This window comes from Hemicordylus capensis, chromosome 5 (assembly GCF_027244095.1).
Source record: "Hemicordylus capensis ecotype Gifberg chromosome 5, rHemCap1.1.pri, whole genome shotgun sequence".
NCBI classification, from domain to species: Eukaryota; Metazoa; Chordata; class Lepidosauria; order Squamata; family Cordylidae; genus Hemicordylus; species Hemicordylus capensis.
In genome coordinates, this window is record NC_069661.1 from 192,772,867 (window position 1) to 192,795,875 (window position 23,009).

Below are 23,009 nucleotides of genomic sequence, written 5' to 3' on the forward strand. Positions count from 1 at the left end.
TCACAGGGCAATCAATAATTGCTCATCAAGTTACAAAATCTGAGCAATAATCATTAGGAGGAGTGTGTTCTTCTGCACACCTTTCAACCAGGCAGCAAGTGGACTACTGATGCTATTGTCAGAGGCTCAAACCTAAGAGTACCTTAGGTAACAGAGCAGGCTGACTGGCTGAAGGCCGGTCATATAGGCTGGTGATAAAATGACAGTCAGAGAGAGGATCTGGCAACCTCTCTCTTTGACCTTGCCCAGAGGGAAAGCAGTAGATCTGAGTCTTTATAGCATCCATAGCACTGAACTGAGCCTCTAGTATCATTTGACTTCCCAGTCTGAGAGAATTATGGGCTCTTGAATTAATCTTCTTGTTGGAATTGCCTGTAGTTCACTCCTCTGAGCAATGGTCCTGGTGGTGTGAGGAGGAAGCCAGTCTCTGATCCACAGTTTGAGCACTGTAGTGTCTACCACCTGTTCACCTGACCTGCGGATTTGTCCTTTCAGTGAGAGAAGAGCCATGGTGTTTGTGTTCTTGATAAGTATTTCTTTTTTCTTGTCCCAGCAGTTGCTCAAGCAGATATCTGGTATTGCAAATCTCTTTGTCTCTGGCATGCCAGTAAGTGTTCAGGAATTTCTTGGTTAGGGGACAAGTCTGGAGAATGAGTTTTTTCTAATATAAAGAATGATAATTATTTATTGCTGCATTCCACCGGCTCTGCCAGCTGGCACTGGATAGCTTTACAAATTAGTAAGAGGTACTCGGCTCCCAGTGCTTCAAATAAAATGATAACATACATGTTTTGTAAAGGAAAGGAAGGAAAATTACAATTGGGAGGGAAGGCAACCTTTGTCCCCAGTAACAGGTTATTTTCCTAGCTTGTATAGCCATGTCCAGGCGCGTAACAACGATAGGGCAAGGGGAGACAGTTGTCTGGGGGCCCCACTGCCTGGAGGGGCCCCCCAGAGGCACCTCACGTGACTCCCCATTGCCCCCTGCCCAGCCCCAAGGCTCCTCAGCCACTTGCCCTGTTCGCCGTCTCTCCAGCTTGTTCTCCTGGCCGCAATCGAGCAGCAGACACGCTGCAAAGAGCTCCTTTTCTCCCGCCTCTCAGCTGATCGGCGGGTGGGCGGGGCTTCCACGGAGGTCTGGTGTAGGCCTCTGTGAAGCCTGAACTCCAGTAGGGCCCAAGCCAGCCAGGAAGGAGGAGGCAGCCAGAGTGGCCACCACTGCTTTCTGCAGCAGAAGACCCCCTGCTGCCTGGTAGAGTGTGAACTCCTTTTTGTGGTTACCTTCCCCACCCCCCCACCCGGATATATAGGGATCTGCTTGCCATAGGGCTTTGATATGGGGGGGAGGGACTGAGAAGTCTCTGAATATTTATTTTTAAACAGTTTTTTTAAGCCAGCAAATTTTCCAAGCTATCTAAAAAGTCCTATAAGTGGCTTGTTTCATGGCAGAAAATTACAAAAACTTCTGGAAGAAACAGTATTATATTTATTTTATTCATTCATTTATAAATGCACTTATGTTCAAGTTGTTTTGCAACCCAGAAGGTCTGAGTGAGAACTGTGAAGCATGTCTTCTGCTTTTATTTTATTTTATTTTTCTTGTGTGTGAACTGCTCCCCAATAACTTGCAGGGACTTCAGGGTAAATCTGGCCAACATGTGAATGCAGCACCTCTATTCCAGAGGAGATGTGTGTTAAAGGGCTTTAAAAGCCTCCTGTGAAAAACCTCCTGGAATCAAACTTGACTGAATTGGTTCAGAATTCTGAGAAAACAAACATAGGCTCACCCTGCATGGTTGAAAGTCTCCTTTGCTAATCTGCAGCGAGGGGCCCATTTTAATCATTCATCTTTCTAGTGTGTTCTAGGCATTAAAAGTAAAACAAATGTATAGTACTCAATGTATATCACTGTATATTGTAACGTGTGCGTGTGTGTATTCAGTGAAATGTATTTCCAGACAGCATACTTATTTTGGAATATCAGACTTAAATCCTTGGGGGCCTGGGGTGTGCGGAGGCCCTGGACTTTGAGTGGGGGGGCCCCATTTTAAAATCTTGTCTCTGGGCCCACTCCAACCTTGCTACGCCCCTGGCCATGTCCTTTGAGGACACCATTACACATTCTGGAAATGACATTAATCAGCTGCCCAGCACATAGCTTGGAATCTCTGAAACCTGTTCCTCAGCTGCACTGCCCACCTTAGAAGCAGGGAAACCCAAGGAGTAGATTATATGATGCGACCTTCTGTGGCTTACTATCTCCAGGCCTGCTCCTAAATTGCATGATCGTGACTGCATAATGATGTCATTGATAAGCATGGCGTTTTTCTATCAGATTAAAGCATAAGTCCCATCTGGAACAGAAATCGTTATATGGAGTCCCTCAGGGCTCCATTCTGTCACCAATGCTTTTTAATATCTACATGAAACCGCTGGGTGAGGTCATCAGGAGATTTGGTGCTGGGTGTTATCAGTATGCTGATGACACCCAAATCTACTTCTCCTTTTCATCTTCAGGAAATGGCACTCACTCTCTAAATGCCTGCCTACAGGCAGTAATGGACTGGATGAGGGATAACAAATTGAAGCTGAATCCAAGCAAGATGGAGGTGCTCTTTGTGGGGGCTCAGAATCTGAGGAGTGAGTTAGATCTCCCTATGCTGGATGGGGTTACACTCCCCCAGAAGGAGCAGGTGCGCAGCTTGGGAGTACTCCTGGACCCAGGCTTCACCCTGGTTTCTCAGGTGGAGGCCATGGCCAGGAGTGCTTTCTATCAGCTTTAGCTGATTCAACAGCTGTGTCCATTCCTTGAGGAGGATGACCTCAAAACAGTGGTGCACCAGCTGGTAACCTCCCGGCTTGACTATTGCAATATGCTCGACGTGGGGCTGCCTTTGTACATAGTTCGGAAACTTCAATTAGTTCAGAATGCGGCAGCCAGATTGGTCTCTGGGGCAACCCGGAGAGACCCTATTACGCCTATTTTGAAACAATTGCACTGGCTGCCGGTATGTTTCCAGGCAAAATACAAAAGTGCTGGTTATTACATTTAAAGCCCTGAATGGCTTAGGCCTGAGTTACCTTAGAGAGCGCCTTCTTCCGTGTGATCCCCACCGCACATTAAGGTCATCTGAGGAGGTTCGTCTCCAGTTACCACCAGCTCGTCTGGTGGCAACTCAGAGGTGGGCTTTCTCTATAGCTGCTCTGGGGCTGTGGAATGCACTCCCTGCGGAAATCTGCAATTTGAATTCTCTATTAGCCTTCAGGAGAGCCCTTACAACGTATTTGTTTGGCCTGGCTTTCCAGGGTTTTAAAATCTGTTTTAATATTCTAACCTGAAGTTGGGGCTTTTAATCACTGTAATTGTTTAACTGTTGTTTTAAAATGTTTTTAAATTGTTAATTGTTGTTATATTGTTTTTAATTTGTTTTAGCTATTTACTGTTTTAGCGGTTTGTTTTAATTGTAAACCACCCTGAGCCATTTTGGAAGGGCGGTATATAAATCAAACAAATTAAAAAAATAAAAATCGAACACGCATGAAATGCAAAAGGGAAACTGTAAAACAGCAGATCTTTACATGATCACCCAAGAGATGGCAAAATACTCCAGCAATATGCCCAAAATAATACAACACGAGTTATGTAATCTGACAGAATTGTATATATTGAGTGATTTATTTAGGGCAATCAAATTATTTCCTACTCAAAATTTTATTGCTGAGCTGAGAAATGACTATACACTTGGACAAGAGTAATTTAACTGTAATTGTGCTATCTTTCCAAATCTTTGTTTTGTACGTGTTTTCAATAAACTAAAATCCTTATGGTCAATTGTCTAGTCTATAAAGTGCAATGTGATTTGGACAGCCTGTATTTAGGACACTGAAGCGCTTGGGAGAGGAAATATGAATGTGTCACTGGGCTGTCTTCTAGGTTTGAGCAGTAGGGATGTGCACGGAACCGCAGAGATGCAGTCCGGAGCGGGTCTCCCTTTAAGGGCTGGGGGGTTTGCACTTACCCCTCCCACCGCTTCCCCCCACTGGCACTCTGTTTCTGTGAAAAGTTTTGGGGGCAGCAGCATTCCTCCCTGCTGCCCCTGCCCGTTCTTATCCAAAAATACTAGAAGTAACAAGTGTGTGCCCGCCGCACCGCTCGTTACTTCCTGTATTTCCAGACAAGAACGGGGGCAGGGGCAGCAGGGAGAAATGCTGCCACCCCCAAAACTTTTCACAGAAACAGAGCACCAGCGGGGGGGGGAGGGGAAGAGCAACACCCCCCGCCCTTAAAAGGAGAAACACACCCCTGCTGCCGGACTGGCCCAATTTTGAACCAGTCCGGTGGCCTCTGTAATGGCCTCCAGATCGGTCCATGCACATCCCTATTGAGTAGTACCTTTCGAGATGTTTCAGTTGGTTATTGTGAAGATGGAGTAAACCTGATTTGCTATATGGTTATTCATCTGTAGCGGACATGTTCTTAATTCTATATCCAGTTTCTACACTTTGCACACTGAAACACACTATCAGTGTCATCAATATTAAAAAGTGGCTACCATAAAAGAGCCCTTCTGTAAAGAACATCCATACATGTTCTGCACAATATGACTTTATTCTTTCTTCTGTACTGTGTTTCCAAAACAATGATGAATCATCTTAAAACAGGGAACTTCTATCTATCTATCTATCTATCTATCTATCTATCTATCTATCTATCTATCTATCTATCTAATTTGTACACCGCCCCAAACTTTCATCTCTGGGTGGTTAACAATAGCATAAAACAAGTTAAAAACTTATTTAAAAAACTTAAAACAATTTAACAATTTAAAAATATACCAGAGAGTAAAACCTAAAAAATTTAGAAAGCTGAGAAAGCTTGGGCGAAAAGATGGGTTTTCAGGTGGGTTTTGAAAATTGCCAGAGATGGGGAGGATTGTATCTCAGCAGGGAGCACGTTCCACAATTTCAGGGCAGTGACCAAGAAGGTCTCTGTGTAGCCACCAAACGAGTTGGTGGTAACTGGAGATGGACCTTCTCAGTATGACCTCAATGGGCAGTGGGGCTCATAGTGAAGAAGATGCTCTCTTAAATACCCAGGACTTAAGCCATTTAGGGCTTTATAAGTTATAACTAGCACTTTGTATTTTGTCCACAAACCAAATGTTTCCTGTTAAGAATTGATAGTATCCATTTTTGAGGAAGAATGTAGGCAGCCAAGTCGTTGCAACCTTGATTTTTGTGATTATTTCATCCTGTCTAGTTTACAATCTGTTTCTTATTCATAAACACTTTGAACTAGCAATGAGAAATGTGGTTTTTAATATCCTGTTTATATTTTCTCAGACAAGTCATGGCAAACTCTTTCAAAATCATAAAATGAAAACAATACAAGAGATATATTGAGGATAATGTAAAAATGTAAGGTAGATTTACAGTTGAAGATCTCTTCTCACTGATCTTATCATTCCTAAATAAAGTATTGGAGTCTTGACAGAGTTTTAATATGCCAGCTATGAGTCAAAGAACTTCCTTGAGTGTGAAGTCTCTGGATCTTATCTGGAAAGACTGCAAAACAAGTAGCTTGTGGATTGTTCTCTACATTGTACCCCCAAACAGCAGCCCTGCTGGATCAGGCCCAAGAGAGACACATCTAGTCCAGCAACCTGTTTCATACAGTGTCCCAGTTGCCTCTAGGAAGATGCGGGCATGTCCTCTCTCTTGCTGTTGCTCCCCTGCAACTGGCATTTAGAGGCATCTTGCCTCTGAAGCTGGAGGTGTCCTATAGCCCTCAGACTAGTAGCCACTGATAGACCTGTCCTCCATGAATTTATCTAAACCCCTCTTAAAGCCACCCAGGCTGTTGGCTATCATGACATTTTGTAGCAGGGAATCCCATAGGTTGATTATGCATTGTGTGAAAAAATACTTCCATTTGTCAGTCCTAAATTTCTTGGCAATCAGTTTCATGGGATGACCCCTGGTTCTATGAGGGGGGAGAAAATATTCTCCTCTCCACTTTCTCCACACCATGCATGATTTTATAGACCTCTATCATGTCTCCCCTCAATTGTCTTTTTTCTAAATTAAAAAGGCCCAGGTGTTGTAGCCTTGCCTATAACACCCGGGGCTTTTTAGTTTAGAAAAACAGAGTAGCCCTATTTATCCATGTGATTCCATATGAGCACTATGAGATCTTCCCCTTCTGGGAAGAGCAGAAGGTTCCAAATTCCTTCCCTGGCTTCTCCAAGATAGGGCTGAGAGAGTTTCCTGCCTGCAACCTTGGAGAAGCCGCTGCCAGTCTGTGAAGACAATACTGAGCTAGATAGACCAATGGTCTGACTCAGTATATGGCATCTTCCTGTGTTCCTATCTAACTTCCCAATGAGCCATATATTTGATCTGACCACCCCAGAGCACTCAAATAAATAAGTTTTGTATTTTATAGCATTTCCTTCTTATCTTTTCCAAATAAAAAATAAAAACATATTTCTGCATTAAAGACACACACATTTCAAACAGTTGTCCAATTAGTAATTTCAGTCAAAATGCTTTGTTTTATTTGGAATCTATAACATAGGAAGCTTCCATATACTGAGTCAGACCATTCTAGCTCAGTATGGTCTATCTAGCTCAGTACTGTCTTTACAGACAGGCAGTGTCTTCTCCAAGGTTTCAGGCAGGAATTTCTCTCAGCCCTATCCTGAAGAAGTCAGAGGGCACAGACTGGCAGTAGCTTCTCCAAGGTTTCAGGCAGGAATTTCTCTCAGCCCTATCTTGAAGAAGCCAGAGAGGGCACTGGAAACCTTCTGCTCTTCCCCGAGCGACTCCATCCGCTGAGGGGAATATCTTACAGTGCTCACACATCAAGACTCCCATTCATATGTAACCAGGGTGGACCCTGCTTAGCTAATAGGACAAGTCATGCTTGCTACCCAGGAGTGTATCTAGGGTGGGGCAGGCAGGGCACATGCCCCGGCCGCCACTTGAAGGGGGGGCACCATTTTTTAAAATGAATTTTTTTTAAATGGCTGCCAAAAACAAAATGGCCACCACACATGCTCAAATGGCCTCTGTAAGGCCCTAGGTCATGCCAGACCTCGCAGAGGCCATTTGAGCATGCACGGCAGCCATTTTGTTTTGGGTGGCCATTTTAAAAAAAAAATTAAAAAATGGCCACTGCACATGCTCAAATGTTCCCTGCGAGGCCTAGGCCTTGCCAGGCCTCATAGAGGCCATTTGAGCATGCGTGGCAGCCTCCAAAATGGCCACCACACCAATCTTTGCAGGCCCAAACAGGCCCAAAAATCAGCCTGGGATGAGCTGCAGCAGTGAATTAAGAGGCTGGTGGGGGGAGGGGGAACCTTTGCAGACCCTCCCCCCCCAGCCTTTAGGAATCTCCCCAAAGGAGCTACAGGTAAAAGCATTTTTTAAAAAATTAATATAATATAAGTCACTGTACACATATTTAGTTTGGCACTATGTACAGAGAATCAGGGCTTCTGAATACTGAGCTGAAGCTTATGAGCTAGGATTGTATTCATTTCCTCTTACTTTGCTTCTTGTGATAAGTGAGTTAAATGTGATGTCTTAATATGGCTATTAATGGTGAGTTTGTCTTTGAATCAGTGTGAAATCCTTAGTTTTAAGACCCACTGGGATTTTCTCTGTATATCCTTTAATTATTTTCAGAGTATCTGGGAAAAGTCAAATTCTCCATTTATTTTTAAAACTTATGTAATAGTGATGCTACAATGCATAGTAGACAATTAGACAGGCACTTCTGTTTCATTTTCCAAGTACACCTCCACATAGTATTTGGGTATTTCATGAGCCCCAGCATATTGAAATTTGTAATTTTCCAGCATTTTTTGGTCTGACTACTTCCACTGCTATATAGTTTTTGAAATATTAAAAGATTAATGAGCTTGACTTGTATTTTTTAGCTGATATTATGGTAAAGTTATCTGAAAGATGGGTGTCAGATGTTTGGTCAGGAGGCACAATTTCAGTGCTTGCCCTAGGTGCTATTTTCCCTAGATAATGCCTCTGTTGCTGCCACAAGACCAGCTCTTCTCTTCACCCTCAAGAGCGGTGAGAGGGTAAGAGAAAGGAGCTAGCTTTGCTTAAAGTTCCAGAAGAAGAGAGAGGTGCTTCCCTGCTTGCTTTTTAGTAAAAGAACTACCCGGAGGAACTCCCTGTCCACCATATTTCCCATTTCCCCCCGCATTCTGTAGATCTCTTTTGCCAAGATTTGCTAGTGGCATTTTTAAAAGGAAAGGAAAAGACTTCCCAGCAATTGCTGGAGAAATCCAATGTCTCCTGAGGGCTTGGTTGGGGTGTTGAGTGAAGAGAAAAGAGACGGCTTCCCTCTGGAGAAGGAGAGGCTGAAGAACGGTAGCCAGGGTTCTTATCTGTTCTGAACTCCATTTGCTTGCAGATTGTGTGGTCTCATTTTGCATACAGATCTCTAGAGAATGTGTTCAGCCTAGAAGGAACCTAGGAAATCAGATGACTGGGCTGGCCTTGTTTGTTGGTTATTGGTCAGAATAGGTGCCTGTAAGCTATTCTGACTGGTTAGGGGCTGAACTAGCCCCTGCCAACCCTTAGGGAAGAGAGGCACATCATGACTGGTGCTAAGGCACTAAATATGCAATTTGGGTAGTGACTAAGTGTGGTAATCATTTGGCAACAGATCCCACTGAACACCCTAAGAGGAAGGAAATGGCTTTACAAAGTAACTTAGAAAAAAGACCAAGAACAAGCGTGAAAATGCAAAAGCAACATTCAAGCAAGAGAGAGAGAGAGACACACACACAGAGGGAAAGACAGAGAGGAAGAAATGGCATGTTTGGTGAGAGAATGGGGGGCTGGCAAAAATGTGGGGCTGGCAAGGGGGGGGCAACGTCCCCTCTGCTCCAAATGAGGAGCCGCCTCTGTCATTCACACAAAAACATGTACTTGTGTGCAGATATCTGAACGCAGGTACAACATAATGTCTGGATAGAGCTATTGTCTCTTTAATATGTGTTCTCCATCTGCTGCTGACTATACGCTGATGGGTTTTATTGTGTATTTACGTGTCTCCATTGTTAGCCACCTTGAACACACTATTATGCAGAAAAGGCAGAATGCAAACTAACCAACTAAATGCTCTAAACTAGTGCTACTATGAATATATGTATATTCTGCTTTTCAGCAACGTGGTTTCCACAGAAAAATAAATAATTAATAAGGTTTCCCCCTGTCCCTAAAGGGCCCATAATCTAAAAAGAAACAGAAGGTGGACACCAACAATAGCCACTGGATGGGTGCTGTGCTGGGGCTGGGTAGGAACAGTTGTTCTCCTCCTGCTAAATATAAGAGAAAGGTGCCTTTCTGCTCAGTTAGCAGGGGTGAATGCCAAGCTAGCAGTTAAGCTCTAAAGATATGCACTAATTTTGACTGTACTATCAAAAGAAGACTGGTTCTGCGGTGGCATTACCAAGTGCAAACAGTTCCTGCTCGACCACAACATTCTGCATGCCCTTGGGCCAGTCATTTGATTTGTCTGCTTGGTATTTCCTGCCTGTCCTGTGGACATAATATTTCTTATTTGCCATGCCTACATAAATAGCCAGTTCTTTGTCCCAAAGCTTAATGTGTGTGCACACATCCAATACCTAGCACAAAGTGGCCCTAATCTCCACTGGAGCCTCTGGGTATCACAGCAAGACTAAAAGGTTATCAGTATGGACAACTCAGTTTGGAAAATTATAGATAGCTCCCAGTAAAACAAAGAGACTATTCTATTTGTTTTCTAAAAGGGTGCTGAGATGCAGCTAAATACTAATGTTAGAAATAGCGATGTCCTTGAGTAATATAACATTAGTTCTTAGTAGGCAGGCTAAAGCAAACAGAGAGTTTTTTCATTCCACCCCCCACCCCCACCCCCGCCGGCCCGCCTTCCAAACAGAGCCCTCCTGCTGTGAACACTGAATAAGGACTTGCCTAATGGACATAATTTCTGGCTCAATGTTTTATGTGCTAATTTCATTGTAAAGAATTGTCTTCTGAGATTTGACCAGTGCCGCTGAGTGGCTTGTTTATCTGGGGCAGAGAAGTTCATCCTGTTTTTGATGGGTGGGGGTATTCCTGGATCCACTGGATCCTTGTCGCCGGAGGCCCAAGTGGCCTCGGTGGCATGGAGTACCTTCTACCAGCTGAGGTTGATACACAGATCACAATCCCTCCAGATTAGGCTACTGACTGTATCACATGGACGGTGTTCCCTGGAACAGGGATTCCCAGATGTTGGTGGCTATAACCCCCATCATCCCCACCTGGAACAGCCTTTGGGTGGGGATGCTGGGAGTTGTAGGCAACAACATCTAGGAACCCCTGTTACAGGGAACACTGTGCAGTCTTGGAAGACTATTCAGAAATTACAGTTAATTCAAAATAGAGCTGCTAGGCAGCTAACAGGGACTGGGCAATTCAAAGTGCCGTTTTTAACCTTTCAAGGCTTTACTTGGGAACCAGCGTTCCCTGTAACAGGCATTCCCAGATGTTGTGGACTACAACTGCCATAATCCACAGCCAAAGGCCACTGCAGCTGAGGATGCTGGGAGTTGTAGTCAATAAGATCTGTGAATTCCTGTTACAGGGAACACTGTTGGGCACTATCTTCCATCTCCAGCATAGGCCTCCCTGTATGCAGGGGTCATTTTTGGAAGCCCTCCTCCAGGTGCCCCTGCCACCTGTAGTTAGGTGACTGGGGACAGGGCCTTCTCAGTGGTGGTGTCTGTGAAATGCTTTCTCCTGGGAGGCTTGCCTGGTGCCATTCTTTGTGTCCTTTTGGCATCAAAGACTTAAAAAATTCCCCAAGCTTCTACATTTTTAATAGTTTTTTAAAATGCTGCTTTAAACTTCAGCTTTCCCTACATTTTTTTCCTATTCCATTTAGCATGGTCATGCATTACTTATTATTTACTTGTAGTCAGAGCTGGCTCAGTATAAACTGACATTGGTAGCAAGGTGCACAGAGTACCACTCAGCCCCTGGGCTGGAGCCCACTGCAGCCACCTGTCTTCCTTCCTCTTTCCCCTTCCCTCCTTCTTCCAGGGCACACTCTGCCAGCTTCCAGCTCGTGTTCATCCACTGCAGGAAGCAAGCAAGCAGGAGGAGGAGGAAGCAATGCAACCCCTTCCTTCCTTGCTGTCTCCTGCTTGCATCAGTCCATCGCCACAGGCAATGAATGTATCTGAGCAGGAGGAGGAGGAATGAGTGAGTAGGAATGAGTGAGCAGGAGGAGGAGGGAGCAAGCAAGATGGGATCAAGCAAGGCAGCGAGTCCACTCTGGTGCATAGAGAAGAGGGCATTGCTGGGACAGAGGTGAGCAACAAGCCTGCCCCCAGGCAGGGTGCTTTGGCAGCATATGCTAGGGTGATGATGGTGTAGCTGCCATGGCAGGAGGCAGGGGCACCTTCTTTTGTGCCCCCCCCCCCAATAGCCTTCAAATCTGCTGCTTGAGGCTATTGCCTCATTTCACCTCACAGGGGAGCTGCCTCTGCTTGCAGTTGTAGGTTGCCCTGGAAATATTTTTTTACTAAAGAGTGCCATATATATTCTTTAAATTATAAAATAAATGCAGTTTGGCTAACTTGCTTTAAGACTTAGTTCCTAGAAGCATATTTAACTCTTCTGCCAGCAAGTGGTAACACAGTAATAAGGGCTGCATTCAAACGGTGACCAAATTTGGAGGGAGGAATGATTTTATAGTCATGAACCCTTTCACATGCTTAACATGCCTGATCCATTCAAAGGGTGTTGCCTTACATGCACATGCCTCAAAACAAGGTCTTTCAAAGTAACAGTTATTTTAAAAAGAAAATATAAACAAATTAAATTATTTCACTTTATATGGCAAAACAATTAATACCAATAAACTCACATTTGAACCTAAATTTTTGCCTAGTAATAGAAGTCTGGACAATGGATAATCCTGGGGGGAGTAAGCTGAGCAAGGAATCAATAACTAATAGGCAGGGGCAGTTGGATCTTTCTGTTGGGAATTCTCTCTGGTAAGAGAAACCCTTTTTCATTATAGCAGAGTGCACAGAGGCACAACACAGTGGAATTTGGTTAGGCATGCGTGTATGCTGAGAGTAAAGTAACTTGGAGCCAGTTCATAGTTTCAAATCAATATAAATGGTATTTATTAGAGAACTCCATTCTAGATAGGAAAGTGAGGAGTTAGGATCTCTGATCTAGCTAGCTAGCTGGATACAGATGGATTCTGCTTCTCTGTACACATGGTGCAGTGGAGAAGAGCTTGCATGTTGCAAGGTAGAAGGAACAGGAAGAGAAAGGAGAGAGGAAGTGCAAAGCAGGAAGGAAGGAAGTTAGTCCCTAAGAGTAGCAATCTACATTCTAAGGGATAGTTTCAGAGCAGTAGAGAAGGGATGACCAATGTCTTGACCCTCTAGCCCTCTGACTCACTAGTCTGTCCTCCACTGTCATTGAGACAAGAGACAGAGCATAATCCTTCACTTCCAACACTTTCTGTGTATACTCTGCAGCCTAAATTCGGCAGTACCTACTTCCCTAAATCAGGACAGGAAAACAATGTTGCAGAGATTCCAGCCAGTAAGGCTCCTAAGATATTTCAAATGCCCTTTTCTAATCTCCAGACAGTTTAAAAAAAAAAAAAAAAACTTTTCCAACTTCCTTGAGGTGGAATTAATGTAAATGAGGGGAGATAAAGATGGGCTCACCAAGTCTAGCATCCCTACTGATCAGAGTTCTTTTAGACATTCCACAAATATTGGGGAGAGAAGAACACTCTCTCTCTCTCTCTCTCTCTCTCTCTCTCTCTCTCTCTCTCTCTCTCTCTCAAAACAGGGGCATAAACTTTACTGGGCAGATGTGTTTCAAGAACATGGGCTGCCCAGAGAAGAAGGGCCACCAGGGTCCCTTCAACCTGTCCCCCACCCCTCCTGTGCTGCCGCTTCCCAGTGGAAAGCGCTTCCCAGTGTTTTCTGTCTTTGCAGGGCCTTGCCGCTGCCATGCTCCCTCTCCCTCCCCTTCCCCTCTCCCTTTCTCTCTTGCCTCTTTCCTGTCTGCTGCTGCCGCCTGCCCACCCACCCGCCCGCCCGCCTACTGCTGTCACTTCTAGCTGGCACATGTGGCAGGAAGGGGCTGAATCAGCTCTTTCCTCTCTTGAGCTGCATGGTCGGCATCAAGGCGCCCACCATTTCCCAGGCAGTTCACTTTAAGAGGCTGAATCAGCCAGTTTCTCTCTCGTTCCCTCGAGAGTGGACAGAGCTGATTCAGCTCCTTACCACCAGGCAAGGCAATTGGGAAGTGGCTGTGGTGGCAGGCCAGTGAGGCAGCAGCAGCAGGCAGGAGAGAGGTAGGGAGAGAGAGAAATAAGGCATGGCAGCGGCAAGGCACCACAAAGATAAAGAACACTTGTGGTGTGTGGGGGGGGCATTTGTGTGTGGGGGGGAGGGGGCTTTGTGATTGTGGTGGCAGTGGTTGCCACCACCAAAAGCGAAGATTTGACATTTTTAGCCACATCTATGGTGTGACCCAAAAAAGAAAAAAATATGAGTGATGTTCATTTAAAGAACACAGGACCCTTCTGACGTCACTATGCCACCGATTCAAATGCATACAAAATGATCCCCAGCTACTGTATGTGCCAGATTCTCTGTGAGTTGAGCCTAGTAACATATTCATGCTAGTCATAGGCCTGACTTAGGAAGGAGTATGTCAGGGAGAATCAAGGCTATAAGGAAGTGTGTGGCCTCCGCCAACTTCCTCCCATCAAACTCCCATGATTCCTGTGTCCACCTCCTTGTGCATTGGGTAGATAAAGGATAATTGGTGCTACTGCGGGATGTCTCTAACTTTGGGTCATTCTGGGCCCTTTGGCAACAGCTGTGCCAATCAAAGGGAGCCAGCTGGCAGGTAGAGCCACCAAGGGAAGCAAGCCACATGAGTGGGGAGAGCAAGAAGAGATGGAGAAGAGACTCTCCTTTCCCTAGCATTTGCTTCCCCCATTGCAAGTGATCACAGATCCTCAAGCATAGCGTAGTGGTTAGAGTGCTGGACTAGGACCGGGAAGACCCGAGTTCCAATCCCCATTCAACCATGAAACTCACTGGGTGACTCTGGGCCAGTCATGCATCTCTCAGCCTAAGTTACCTCACAGGGTTGTTGTGAGAATAAAAATAAGCATGTAGAATAAAAATTAATAAAAAGAATAAAAATAAGAGAATAAAAATAAGCATGAGCTCCTCAGAGGAAGAGTGGGATATACATGTAAAAAATAAAAATATATTAATAATCTTCTCCATACCACTTCATAGCATAGGGTGAAGAGTGTGGGTTGCCTCTTCTGTTCCATCTCACTGGAATCCTGTGAGCTACCTCACTTGCCAGGTGGAGATCCAAGGCTGAAAATGTCATCTAGAGAATTCATGGAAGGGGACAGTTCTCAACAGTTCATTTCCACTCCCTACCCATTAGGCTATCCCTAGTAAAAGCACAATGCAGTGCTTTCCTGTTATGGTGAAAGCTTGGCTGTGAGTGAGTCTTATAAGTAGAATTCGTTACTCAAAAATAGGAAGCTGTTTGTTGTTCTTCAATATAAATGCCTGCCTATAGTAAAATTTTATGGCATAAACTGCTTTAATAGATTTAGTATGCCAAACATTTATTAATCATTTTTACAGCATTTTTAAAAAGAAAAACATGAAGTTCAAGCATAATCCGCCCCCCCTTCTCACAATGGCCACTTGAGGGAGTAATTATAAGACCTACTTTACAGATGGGCAGCCACCCAGCAAGAAACAGCTGAGGCGAGATCTGATCTCAGGTTTCACAGATGCAAGCTCAACAGATTATCCCTTGAACCACATGTGTTTGAATGTTAGGGGAAATGAAATTATTACAGCCTGGTCTAAACTTTTCATTTTGCTAAGTGTCAGATCCAATCTGGAGGAGTACATCACCATGTTAATAAACCAACTTAGATGCATCTGTGTTATGCTTATTCAGAACAAGAAAGATGTTTCTTTGTGGCTCCATTTAAATGTTTCTATGGCACAGCAGGGAAATGACTTGAATAGCAAGCCAGGGGTTGCTGGTTCAAATTCCCGCTGGTGTGTTTTCCCAGACTATGGGAAACACCTATATAGCTGCAGCAATATAGGAAGATGCTGAAAGGCAACATCTCATACTGTGCGGGAGATGGCAATAGTAAACTCCTTCTGTATTCTACCAAAGACAACCACAGGGCTCTGTGGGCGCCAGGAGGCGACACCAACTCAACGGCACACTTTACTTTATACTGCTAGAGGTGAGATAAGGAAAACAAGTACCTTTTGGACAAGACGGAAGCATTATGACTCATTCTGAGTAGGATGCAGCTGAATCCCATTGTACTGTCACTCACTTCCAAGAACATTCTGAAGGCAGTGTTCAACAAACCAGCAGGGAAGAATCACAAGAAGGAGGGAAATACTGAGAGGCTGCAGGTCAAAGGCTGCAACTCTATGCAGACATATTTGGGAGTAAGTTGCATTGCAACCAATGGGTTTACTTCTGAGTATGCATGCAGCGGGTCTGGATGTTAGAGGCCTAAATGGAGTGCTGGGGAAGAGAAAAAGATATCAGCACTTCAAGGAGCCAGCTGCAGGCATTTCCTGCTGCTGTGCTGGTATTTTCTGTTTTTTTCTCCAAGGAGGCACATCAGAGATTACCCTATCCAGCTTTCTTCTTCATTGTACAAAAGACACTTCTCCCCTCCTTGGTTATATAGCTTCTCTTTTTAGAATCACATTTGCCTGGGTACTGTCCTGCATATCAGGGACTTATTTATTAGTCAGAGTATGATCAGCCAAATGGGTCATATAAGACACACTGGTGACTCCCATAGTACTAGTCTATGCACTTCTGAGCAATGAGTATACATGTACAGCTCTAAAGCAGCATTTGTTGGGTGCTTATTATCTGTCACTTCTGCCTATGTTCAAGTGCAAAGAGATTTGTCTTGGGCATTTTTGGACCCTTTTAGCTGGTGGCACGGATAATCAAGCTAGGGGGACTCAGTAGTACTGAACACATGCAGCTTCAGCAAGTGTAATGAGTCTTCTGCAGCAGCACAAAAGATCCAGAAACAAAGGTGATAGGCCCACTGACAGCTGGGAAAACAAGAGGTCTGCTCAGGAGAACTATTTGCTTACTGTTAAATCAGTGGCACTGACATCTTTGAGCTCAACAGTATCTCCTTCCTGGCCTTCTAGGGCATGAATTAATGCTTCCCTTCTCATTTCAGGTTTGAACTCTGATTTCTCATCAAAATCTCTGAGGATTGTCACGGTTCAGTTTCATCTTGGATTTTTTAAACAATGGACAGTGGACAAACAAAATACATAAACAGCTGAATAGGGCTAAAATGTTATATCGGAGTAAGGGACAGATACTTGCTGGGAAAACCCTCATGAGTACTAGAAAGTGAATGTATAGATCTTGACTATCAATAATAATTAGTGTGTTGACAAAATCCCCATGGTGTGGAGAATCCCAGAGGATGTTCTACATGTATAAAGCGAGAGAAATACTTTCTTTTGCAGATGAAACAGCCCATAATGATTGCTTAAGGGATGGATAGTTAATTGGGCTTCTGCTGCACAGAAGAATGCACTCCACAGAATTCACTAATGACCAGGAAGGTGCTCCTCAGACAGAGATGGAAGCCTTGGTTAGGCTGAGGCAAGGCCATAGATCACTGGCAGAACACATGCTTTCCATGCAGACCATCCTAGGTTTAATCCTTGGCATCTTCCACAATGTCCCCTTCTCCACCACACAATTTTCTCTCTCTCCTTCCACCCTGCTTGCCCAAGCTACCACATCCTTCCTTTTCTCTCCTTTAACTCCTCCTTGCCCAGCCTGTTGTGTCCTTCCTTCTTTCTCTCTCACTCTCCTTTCACATCCTCCCCTACTATGCTCACTTACCTCATCCAGAAGCACCTTTGCTCTCCTCTGTCCACCTACTCTACTTATTGTGCCCTCAGTTTTGAAAAGCCAGGAAAAGGAATGGAAAAAATGAAGCACTTTGAACCGGAGAATTAGCATTCTGGCCTAGAGCAGCTTCACTTTGCAGATTTTCAATCCATTTTTCTGTCTCTACCTTTTGACAGAGCAGGAGCAGAGGAAGAGAGGGGGAGTCATTTTGGAGCAGATCTTTGCCAATACCTGCTCCCATGGTAAAGTGTGCTATTGAGTCTATGTCAACTCCTGGCGACCACAAAGCCCTGTGTTTTTTCTTTGGTAGAATACTGAGGGGGTTTTCCATTGCCTCCTCCCACACAGTATGAGATGATGCCTTTCAGCATCTTCCTATATCGCTGCTGCCCGATATAGGTGTTTCCCATAATCTGGGAAACATACCAGTGTTTCCCATAATCTGGGAAACATACCAGTGGGGGTTCGAACTGGCAACCTCTGGCATTTCCCTGCTGCGTCATTAGGTGGCTGCTCCCGTGGTAGTGGGTTGCAAAGCAAGGCAGATGAGGCTGTAGGGGGCATTTTGCTACCCTGTTGGCACCCCAAAATCTGCTGCAGTCGATGGCCACCACACTCTGCCTTATAGAAGAACCACCCCAACAAAGAAGATTCAAAACACTTTGGAGTCGGGGTTTAAAATAAATAAACAAACCAACAGTCTATAAGGTTGTGCACATTACCAAAACAGCTGGCGGGGCAGAGGGCTAGTGGGGAGGCAGGGTCCTCCCTGCCTCCCTGCACACAAGTGATCTTTTTTCCCACAAGCTCTGCCACTCACTGCAGCACATGAGCAGTGCTGCAGGGAGCCGGAGGGGCGCAGTGCGTGGAGGGATCCCTCCCTCAGCTGAGTGCTCTTGCTGCCCGGCTCTGTGTGCCAACCCTGAACATGACCCCGAACCTGGGGTTAAGGGCTCACTCATGCCCTGAAACCCAGGTTAAAGCCGGGGGTAAATTCCTGGGCTTGGGGCTGATCCCACCACTTCACACGGGCAGCCAAGCCCAGGCTGAGCTGCCCAAATCTGGGCTTGGCTGCTCATGTGAACAGCCTCTATATGTTTTAAATAGAAAATAGGAGCGTTCTATGTACGTTGTCAGGACTTCCAAATATTATCTTAAATAACAGTATCAACACTGCTAGCTGTACTGTGGAATTTGAAGACCCACTTCATTTTAAATAAAAGCAATTCACATAACAAGCTACATTAAAGCTTGCTATGTTTCTATCCTTTTAGAATATATTGCCAGCTATATACCAGACCAAATCTATGGATCCTAAAACCATGAACTATAGCATTTTGCAATCCCATAGCTATTCATAAGATTATTTTACAGATCATTTTTGCATGATACAGAAGAAGAAAAAGAGAGAGAAATCCTGAAACTTTAGTGGCTTTATTAATGCAGTGATTGATATTTAAGCTGAAAATATAAACTTATTTCATATTTTGGCTCACATTTGGTAGTGTTTGAGACTAAAGAAATTATGTGCTATGACAATATTAGCATTTTTTTAAAATAGACAAAAATATTAGATTTCCTGATGGAATGGAATGGCATTATGGCTAAAGAAATGGCCTCATTGGTACTTTCTCATGATCTGCACAGTTTAGCGTTATCAAAAATTCAGGATTATCTTGTGAGTTATCTCCTCTCTTCAGATTCAGAGCCTGGATGGGATGGTTTCCTTACAAGAAAGCAGGAATGAATTGAGATTAACTCAATCTATGAATCTAGTAATTGTTCAGGTGATGTCAGCCCCACTATTCAGGTGATGGCAAGCTGGGACCGTGGTGTGGTGTGGGTGGGTGGAGTTTGACCTCTTCCCCTGTGCTGTTTTCCCAGTGCAAATGGCTCTTCCCACAACTGCTGGTTGACCATTACAGAAAACTAAACCATGTTTTGTGACAACAGCCACTTGTTATCCATCTTGCAGCAGCTCCATGCTTGTGTCAAATAGAATGTCTGGCTCATTTGCCATAAACAGAAGCAGGGTAAGGCGTTCGCCTCAGAAACCGGTGTGAGGAGGGGGTGCATGGAACAGCAAATGCCAGGCCCCTGCCACCCTGGGCATCTATTGCCACCACCCTTCCTCACCCTGCTGGGGCATGCTGTTCATTGATTGGTGTGTGTGTGTGTGTGTGTGTGTGTGTGTGTGTGTGTGTGTGTGAGAGAGAGAGAGAGAGAGAGAGAGAGAGAGAGAGAGAGATTATCCTTCACCTCAGGCAGCAAAATATCTTGGGCCACCCTTGAGCAGTTGTTGCCAGTTTTGAATGGTTCCAATGTTGTGTGATGGAATGCAAACCTGGCAGCTTCTGCTCATGGCAAACAAAATCAAACGACTCTCTTGACATGCCTTGCATCAGCTGAAAGGAAGTGGCAGCTCCTTGTTTTGACTAGTGGACATTTGGATATTGTTACCAATTGAGCACATGATAAAGCAGTGGCCCAATCACTGCACCATGTGCCAAACTCTGCAGGGATCCACCACAAAACCACACTCTCCAAATAACAATTTGAAATGGCACTACTGACCTGAGAGCTCCCTGTTGTGTTGGCAAATTGTATCATTTCTCATTTCCCATGCAATAGAACTTGTCTGAGCCTGAATATTGTCATTTGCTTCTGTTCCATTCAGGAAATAAAAGCTGAGCTCAACCTGGTAGCCTGAATTACGGCATTATTTTTAAAACAGAAGCTGGTTTAAAAAAAAAATTCCTAGTGGGAAAAAGCAGCTACTTAAAATTTACTTGAAACATGCCAACGGCTGTAGATGTATCCGTGTTTATATTCACTGACTCTGTTCATGCCACACATGCCGACAGAATGTCTGTACCTGAGGAAGGAATTAGGCATGATTGCTTTCAATCTTGCTGTTGTGTGCATTCATGTTTTTGCTGCAGCAGAAAGGAAAGGGTGAAAATCCTGACAAATAAGAGAGTGTATATCCAAGAGCTGAAAAGGGACAGCAGGTGCGTTCACATCAAACCTCTTCCCTTGCAGCTGTAACTTCTATGACTATCATTGACATGGCTGATAAATCAAAGTTGTGTTGACCTTGGACAGTGTTGCACAAGGAATTCCCTTTACTCAAATGGGCTTCCTGAGAGGATGGAGTTGGCCCAATTGGCTACCATATATAAGTGACAAACAGGCTTTTCTTGAGCATCCCTAATTTCTTCTCCACCAGTTTTGTTGCAGATGTCTTTTATCGTGAGCCATGAAAAGAAACAAGCCTCCATTTACAACTGAATTTCCCTGTGTCCTCTTCACTGCAACAATTTAAGGTATTCATGCTGTACAGAAGACACAGTGCAGCCTTACATCTTTGTTCCTAGCAAAGCATCGTAGTTGTGTATCAGCTGGAAGGCTTTGGTGGCACATTCTGCCAGGAATCCTGGGACCTCAGAAAAAGCAAATTGATGAATAACCATATATCTAGCAAAACAACAGCTTGGTATTTTGCTTAGAATGATTTAATGTTACATTGTACTATTTATTTGTACTGTTGTGAAAACATATGGAATTAGAGTGGCTTACATTTTGCTTTCCCAGATATCAAGGGTGCTTGCTACAGAGTATGAGTGATGGCAGGATTCTTGGTCTGACTCCGTGGTTGATGAGACTCACGTGACTGAAGGTCAACGCTGCAGAGGGATAGACTCCATTACGGGCCGGCTTTCTGATCTCACTGTTCTGAATTACAGAAGAAAGTCTGGCAGGATTCCAAGTATCAGGGCTGAAGGCTTGGGAAACAAGCAGAGACCAAATCAGGGGGAAAAAGAGGAGAAGGTAGGAGACAACCTTGCTCCTCACTAGTCTTCCTTGTAACAGGGATTCCCAGGTATTGTTGACTATAACTCCCATTATCCACAACTGCAGTGACCTTTGGCTGGGGATGCTGGGAGTTGTAGTCAGCAGCACCTGCAAATCCATGTTACAGAGAACACTGCTCCCCACGTGCCCACATTATTTAGGAGGGCTGACTAGGATCAATAGTGTAGTGGATAAGGAGTGCCTTCAGTCCCCCAGGGCGGAGTTATAATTGAGCACATGGGTTCCTGTCTCTGGGGCTGCCTCATTTACCCCTGAACAAAGCAGTGGGAGCACTGAAGACTCCAGGAATGCTGGCTGCAGCAGTACCGCATGGAACATGCTGTCATGGGGTGAGGGAGTCATGTTGCTGGGGTGGACTTGCCGCAGCAGGGGAGGGAGTTGCTGTCACAGAGTGGGGTAGTTGCCATCACTGCCGGTGGGGGGTCGATGCCACCACACTGCCACCAAAAGGGAGAGGATGCAGCCTCTGTGAACATGGGCCGCTTATACCCTCCCTCCCTGTTGGTCCCACTACTTAAACTAAACTTTCATAGAGAAATGGCCCACAGGACCCCTGTGCTCATGCTTTGTTTTTGCAATTACATATTTTCAAATCATGCAGGAAAATGCTGTTTTAGGAAGCTGAGGCCCAACTCTCAGTTCCTCTGCAGAAGCTCTCTGTCAATTTTCTGCTGTGTATGCCTTCTAATTAAATTCAAAGCTCCCATTAATTTAGTGCCACCAGCTGTCCAACGATCACATCAATACTTCCCAAACTTCCCAGCAAAAACTAAGAATAATTTAGCACAGCATATTGATTCTTAAGAGCTATGCCTTGTCAGCTGCTATGAAAACAAATGGAGTTCACTTGAGGGCATATCCTCATTGTAACTGGAATTGAGTTTGTTTTGTTTTGCAATTCTTTCCTGCTATTGAAAGGTTTGAAATCTAATTTGGCCTTAGGTATTCAGTGGTGTGCAAATCAAACTACCTTCCTTCTAAAGCAAAGAGGAATGTTGTTATGCATGACAAGCAGTCGTTCCTCAATATACACATGGCAAGTTCATGATTTCAGGAGGACATGAATGCCTTCAGCTCATTCAGTCAATAAAAGGCCACCTGCCTTCATGTCTCATAAAACTGGCACAGAAGAGCATATAGAGAGGGATGTCCTCAATGGCTTTCATGCCATTTTGGAATTCCCTCCTCTTGGAGAATTGCCAGATTCTGAGTGCCTGAGGGTGTTCTACCTACACGTTACCTTCATTGGTTATAGAAACCTGGATATGGCCAAATTAAATAATGCCCGTTGCATACACTGTTGCTCAAGTAAAGTGATCATGAAATTGCATTCCTTCTCCTTGCCTTTGTAATACAAGTGCATTTACATTAATACAAAGATTTATCTTTATTTCAAATAATTGTCCAGACAATAATTTGGTTTGGATCTGGGATATAATGCATGTTTTGGATAAAAATACATGTTTGCCCTAATGCATGAATTTGGAAATAAAACTGAAGGCTGATATGCAATTCTGGCATCAGATTTGATTATGGCAGATTTCACATGGGACATAACACCTCTTTCCTGATTGGCCCAGTTCATCTCAGTATTTTCATGCTGAAATTCATGCTCAGTATTTTCATGCTGGCTCAAAGAGTTGGGTGCCAAAGCCACAATTAGTATTTGAGCTGCAACATAAAAACAAAAACAAAACCCCTTCCTTCTCCTCCCCTTCCTTCTCCATCTTCAAATATTTGCTATTAAAATCCACTGGGGCAAATTCAGAGATGGGTTTTGAATACAGAATTCTCTTGAGCAAGTAAAAACATCCAGAGCATATGGCATGTTTATACTTTTTTAAAAAATCAGGCAGACTCATAAATATCAAGTTTGTGTTGCAAAGCATTTTCAGACAGACTATTCACTAGAGGGAAGTACAATTCTAATATCCACAAACTCCTCATATCTCATCACCCACACGTTTCTTTTTTTATAACTCTCTATATCTCTAACTACTCCTGTTGTCCAGCTGAGGCCGCACAATCACAGTATGTAAGCAGAGAATTTTGTTGTCATAAGACAGAACTGACAACTGAAACATGTCTGTGCAAGATGCATGCTTAATCTGTGTAGTAAG

The 23,009-nt window shown here is 44.2% G+C and overlaps 1 long non-coding RNA gene across 1 annotated transcript; it reads left to right on the plus strand.

The window, feature by feature from the left end:
* Positions 1–1,182: 1,182 nt before the first annotated feature.
* Positions 1,183–22,590, plus strand: LOC128327245 (uncharacterized). Its single transcript, XR_008308542.1, has 3 exons — positions 1,183–1,252; positions 20,243–20,339; positions 20,608–22,590. It is a non-coding gene; the product is annotated as an uncharacterized LOC128327245 (long non-coding RNA).
* Positions 22,591–23,009: the final 419 nt, after the last annotated feature.